A 6,000-nucleotide genomic window follows, 5' to 3' on the forward strand; every position below is an offset into this window, starting at 1 on the left:
TTGAAACACGACGAGATCAGGGTTCTGGCTGAAGCAAAGCTGAACACGGTAAGTGAGCGTATTTCCACAGCACTCACTGACAGTAAGATCTCAGAGGAGGAATTTCGTTCAATCCTCTCTGAACTCGACTAGTACCATAAGATGAAACAAGAAATCCGGTCCAAGTCTCATAAGACTGCTATCAGCGAAGACGAGAAAAAAAAGTACATAGAACAGGGGGTACGAAAAGCCCAGCAAGCCTTCATTACGAACACTAAAGAGATCATAGGGGATTCACATTAAACTGTTTCCTCGAGGTCAACACGACATAGTGTCACGAGATCATGATCGCGGTCATAGTGACACAATAGTGTCACGTGTGGCCGGGAAGTTAACTGGGGATTCAAAAGTAGTATATACGATGGTGGCGAGATCTAAGGGCCTGACAAAAGCTTTATGTATGAAATAAAGCTTTACAGAGGCTTTGTTGGACTTGATCTCGGACAATCATTGTATATACTACTCTGGAGGTTGACCGAGGCAGAGAAGTCTTACAGATAGCGAAGGACATAACCTTTGCGCGACATCTTCACGCGCTGTTGAAACATGATGTCGATCACTGGATTGTCTGGTCCAGACTCGATTATATACAGACCGCTGCAATGTAGCTGAAATACTTCTGAGCGCTGCTTTAAAAAAGAAACAATCCAACCAACCATTCACTTCCCACAGAGGTTACTTGTTCCTACGAACCTCTGTTTTAATACGGCCCTTTCATGGTGCGAGTGTTCATGATTCGTGATTGGTTGCAATCAGATTTAGTTGTGCAATCAGCGACGTTGTTTCAACAGTGTTCATTCGCAAGGCCTCGGTAATTTCCGTATGCTTCGGGGGAAACTAGAACATCTTCCCCTCCACGATGCGCAAACATTTCTTCTAGACAGAACTCAGTCATGTAATGGCGGATCAATGGCGTCTCCACCGCCTCTCGTTAATAACGGACAAGCTGTTGTCGACGATGACATTTGATTCTGAGACGACGAACTGTGACGACTGACAATGTGGACCTTAAAAAGCTTCAGCATAAGCGGCTGTATATTTATTTATTTCTATGTTTAAAAAATGAAATTCCATCAAAAGCCATTAACTGTCTTATGTGTCACATCAACACAAGTCCCTGGCAGAGGAGGGATATTTGTGGCCCCATGTTTGCTTGCATAAGTCAAGCTGGATCTAAGTCGATTTACAACGTGTTCAGATTGGATAGAAAGAAGGGAGATAATTCGTGCTGCAATTTTTTGCCGATAGGGGATTTTACGAGAGCCGGGAAATAGGGCCGTATGAGAACAGAGGTTCGTAGGAAGATATGACAAGTCACCTTTGTGGGAAGAGAATGCCAACCAACGTGCAGAGCGGCCTTGTAACTGATGATAAATGAATCCTCTCCCACAACGTGTTCGTCTTTATTATATAGATTGTTCTCGTCACACTATGGCTGAGATATTGCCGATGTGACGTTGAAGATTAACTCACTCACTCACAGGGTGGTGGTTTAGTTTAATGGTAAAAGCGTTCGCTCGTCAGCCGAAAACTCGGGTTCGATTCCTTACATGGAAACAAAGTGTGCAGCCCATTCCTGGTGTCCCCCTCCGTGATGTTGCTGGAATATTGCTAAACGCGGAGTAAAACCTCACTCACTCCACACCGTGATGCTTCCCTCTGCTCATAGGTTAGCCTGATGCAGCGATCAGCGTGGGAAAGATGTACACTTGATTCGCCTAAGGAGAACTTGATGCCACTGCTTATGCCTTAATGGAAGGTACTGTTGGGCCAGTTGCAGACGTTGTCGACGATGACATTTGATTCTGAGACGACGAACTGTGACGACTGACAATGTGGACCTTAAAAAGCTTCAGCTTAAGCGGCTGTATATTTATTTATTTCTATGTTTAAAAAATGAAATTCCATCAAAAGCTATCATTATCCCCGTTTTATTTTAAGGATAATCAAGAAAATAGAATTTACCATATAATTTCCATGGTGTATCACTTCTCAGTGGTTTACCCCGATCTTAAATAAGACACTTGTGACTTGTGTTGAGTGAGTGAGTTTAGATTTACGCCGCTTTTAGCAATATTCCAGCAATATCACGGTGGTGGACACCAGAAATGGGCTTCACATATTGTACCCATGTGGAGAATCGAACCCGGATCTTCAGCTTGACGAGCGAACGCTCTAACCGGCTACCCCACTGCCCCTGTTGAGATGATAACTGAAGAAATTAGTACAGGATTTTCTACCAATGATAACTGACAAAAGAAAGGAAAAAGTGTTTTTAGATGTATACATTATGCAGTATAAATAATGAACAGGTCACAATAAAAATCAAATTTGGCTCAAGTCATTGACCAAAGTTCACCATGGCACCCATGAGACAATCGAAAGTCAAGGTTAAGGTCGTCTGTACTCAATCTATTGTATAACCCCATGAAAACTGCCTGCCATGGTCGCCCCATTGAAACGTTGAATCTTCTCGTAGGAAGAACTCATCTCCATGCGTCCTTACCACTATGAATCTAAAGCCAATCGGATGTTATTATATGTGGATGAAATGCAGGTGATTCTAGACACAAGAAAACCATCTGGTACTTGCGATACTGGGCAGCGAGTAAGGGCAGCAACAAAGATTAAAATATTGTTTTCAGCAAGAAATGCTCATGTTGTTGATTATTGGATTCTTTGGTCCTGGTGACCCTCGGCGGTCATGGTCACTACTTGTATCATTCTGCTTGTTGTAGACATGGAAAGTGCCCTGGCAATGCATTTATGTTGTATCCAAGTTTTGATGTCATATTCCGATCACCAGCATTTATATAAGGGTACTTACAGTGTATTTTGAATTATGTTCTGCTTACATGAATTCCTCTGGTTGAAAATATGACATCAAATAGGCATGTTGGATATGAATTCCAAGCACGATCACTCTAAACAGGTTGCCTTTGGAATATAATGTATTACACTCAATGACTACACCTCTCTTTTGTCTTTGTGTAATCCAGTTCCGTGCCCCGAGTCACAGGGTTACAAATCAGCCCCGTCAGTAGACCTGTGCTTCAAATACCAAGAGGTTAAAATGAATTGGAGAGCCAGCCAGGAACAATGTGAGAGTGAGGGCGGCCGCCTGATCATCCTGAACACCTTGGAGAAACTTGACTACATAGTTGCCACATTGGTTCACGGGTCTGTACCTCGTAAGTGCTCCGTGGATTTATCAAGTCACATGCAATTTTAAACTGGTCGATCTCTTCTTGTTTGTAATATCAACTTTCATTGTGTATATGTTTTTCTTTCTTCTTTATGAAGTATGTTTCCTGCACGATGCTCTGACCGAATGTAGTGCGTGCTTAATTTGCCCCTCCTGGCCTGAATGTGGTCTCATGCCTAGTAAGGGACGGTGGGGTAGCCCAGTGGTTAAAGCGTTCGCTCGTCACGCCGAAGGCCCGGGTTTGATTCCCCACATGGGCACATTGTGTGAAGCCCATTTCTGGTGTCTCCCGACGTGATATTGCTGGAATATTGCTAAAAGCGGCGTAAAACCCAACTCACTCACTCACTCATGCCTAGTAAGACACCATGATTGTAGACGACATGTAGAAAGTAGTCAAAGACGACCCATGTTGCTGTTAAGGATCCAATGGGACTGACAGGAACGCATAACCCTGGGTTCAAATCTCGGTATGTCCTGAATATATTCCTAAGTTTGTTACACCATACCAGTCTTGAATGTCCAAGACGGAGGTTTAGATTTTCCTCAGTGTTTCAGTTTAATGAAGAACATATTGTGAGCTTTCTAAAGGAGCCGCCCCGACTCACTATGATTGTTGGTCTGCATGGCCTGCTTGTTAATGCTCGTGGTATCTGTCACAATCACGAACAGCTGCGATATGTATGACGTGATATTCCATTGGTACAGCAACTAGGTGAAATGTCGTTGACTACTGTAATAGCACACAGTTGGTCTGTTGAGATTATTTCCACCACAAACATTAATTTGTTATTTTTTCTTCAAATGCAAATTATTTGAGTTTTCAAATTCTGTATTGCTCTTCATGCTATGTCCAAACGGGCTCGTTATTTCCACTCAAATTATTGTATCTGACGCTGATACACGATAGAAACGCAATACAGAAGAAACATAAGCAAGTTAATAGTTTCCCAAGTCTAAATTAGAGAGCGTCATGATGTCGTGTGACCAAGTCGTAAACTGGTTTTCGGAAGTGATGTTTGCCTCACTGCCTCACTCACTTCATCGCTAGGTCGAGGATAGCCTGACCCGTGAAGATCCGGGGTAGAATAGGTCTTCAGCAACCCATTCTTGATATAAAAGGTGACTATGCTTGTCGTAAAAGGCGACTAACGGGATCGGGTGGTCAGGCTCGCTGACTTGGTTGGCACAATTGCACAGATCGATGCTCATGCTGTTGATCACTGGATTGTCTGGTCCAGACTCGATTATTTACAGACCCCGTCATATAGCTGGAATATTGCTGAGTGCGGCGTAAAACTAAACTCACTCACTCACTCACTCACTCACTCGAGGATAGCCTGCGATTTGTTTAATAAAACAGAAAACCCTGTAAATCCCCAACAACATGTGCTGGCTTGATAGGACATCACGGCATCATTGAGTCTAGGTGATGGATCTGTACCTGTACGTCTATGCCTGTGTTTCGATGTATACCAGATACTCTTTGTTTTGAGAGTGGTGTTTAACAGCAACATCTCCAATGTTCATTCGTCTTTGTGGTAACCATGGGTACGAGACGGTATTGTTCCACCATTATTCAGGATGGTCGTTATCTTTCTTCAGTTTCAGCTTTAAAAGAGACTCTTATTCAATTTGGAAATTATGCGGAGTGTGCGAAGGGTTTAATGTTCAATGTGTATGCATAGAATGGTCGACTGGTTCCTTCTTTTTCTAGCTTTAAAAGTTAATTTGGAAATTTGGTAAAATGGGTTTAATCCTACAATGTGTATACATTATTTTAGCGGATGGCCAATGTTTGATTTGAATCTAATGGTGGATATTCATGAAGGAATTTATAGAATGGTAGGGATGAAGGTGATGTTGTTTTCCTATTGTATTGCTTTCTGCTATGCAATTTCGTCATTTATTACAGCATATATTGGTCTGCGAAAGAAGAGTGGAACAGTTCGCTGGACAGACGGTTCAACTTATCTCACTGGAAGTTCTAAGATCAAGCTTAATGGATGTGGACATCTGGGTAAAAAGATAATTAGCACCTATTATTGTAGTTGGAACCGGCCTGCTGTTTGTGAAATAGTGACTTAACACTCGAGTGAGCCACAAGCTGACGTTACACCAGCAGGTTTCAACGATACCGCGGCTGTAAAAAGAAAGATAACAAAAGAATACACGGCAAAAATAACCGTAGCATAACCAGACAACCATAGGTTTATGTTTAATTGTTCAAAATTGCCTCTGTTCACCAGCAGAAAATGGGTACCCGGTGGGATAAGTCATGTCTCTATTAACCTTCTAGCACCTCACAGGCAGCTTGGGTTATTTGGGGTAATAGTAATGTGATTGTTAGCAGTATAACCATTCACCTAGTGAATGGAGTTTCCTGCATTATAAACGCAATTATTATTATTATTATTTAACACTAGCGTGGAACAATAAACAAGAGATTTCACTATGAGTGTTGGTCTGCATGGCCTGTTTGTTAATGCTCGTGGTATCTGTCACAATCACGAACAGCTGCGATATGTATGACGTGATATTCCATTGGTACAGCAATAAGGTGAAATGTCGTTGACTACTGTAATAGCACACAGGTCGAGGATAGCCTGACCCGTGAAAATCCGGGGTAGAATAGGTCTTCAGCAACCCATTCTTTTCATTAAAGGCGACTATACTTTACGTAAAAGGCGACTAACGGGATCGGGTGGTCAGGCTCGCTGACTTGGTTGGCACAATTGCACAGATCGATGCTCATG

At 42.5% G+C, this 6,000-nt stretch overlaps 1 long non-coding RNA gene across 1 annotated transcript in view; it reads left to right on the forward strand.

Annotated features, from left to right (window-relative positions):
• Positions 1–5,655, forward strand: part of LOC124255058 — a 32,514-nt gene extending 26,859 nt beyond the window's left edge. Inside the window, exons 2-3 of the long non-coding RNA XR_006892614.1 lie at positions 3,039–3,230; positions 5,160–5,655. This is a non-coding gene — a long non-coding RNA (uncharacterized LOC124255058). The remainder of the gene's footprint in view (positions 1–3,038; positions 3,231–5,159) is intronic.
• The last annotated feature ends 345 nt before the right edge of the window (positions 5,656–6,000 follow it).

The sequence above is a fragment of the Haliotis rubra genome, unplaced genomic scaffold, assembly GCF_003918875.1.
Source record: "Haliotis rubra isolate DU_JTF1 unplaced genomic scaffold, ASM391887v1 Scf590, whole genome shotgun sequence".
Lineage (NCBI taxonomy): Eukaryota > Metazoa > Mollusca > Gastropoda > Lepetellida > Haliotidae > Haliotis > Haliotis rubra.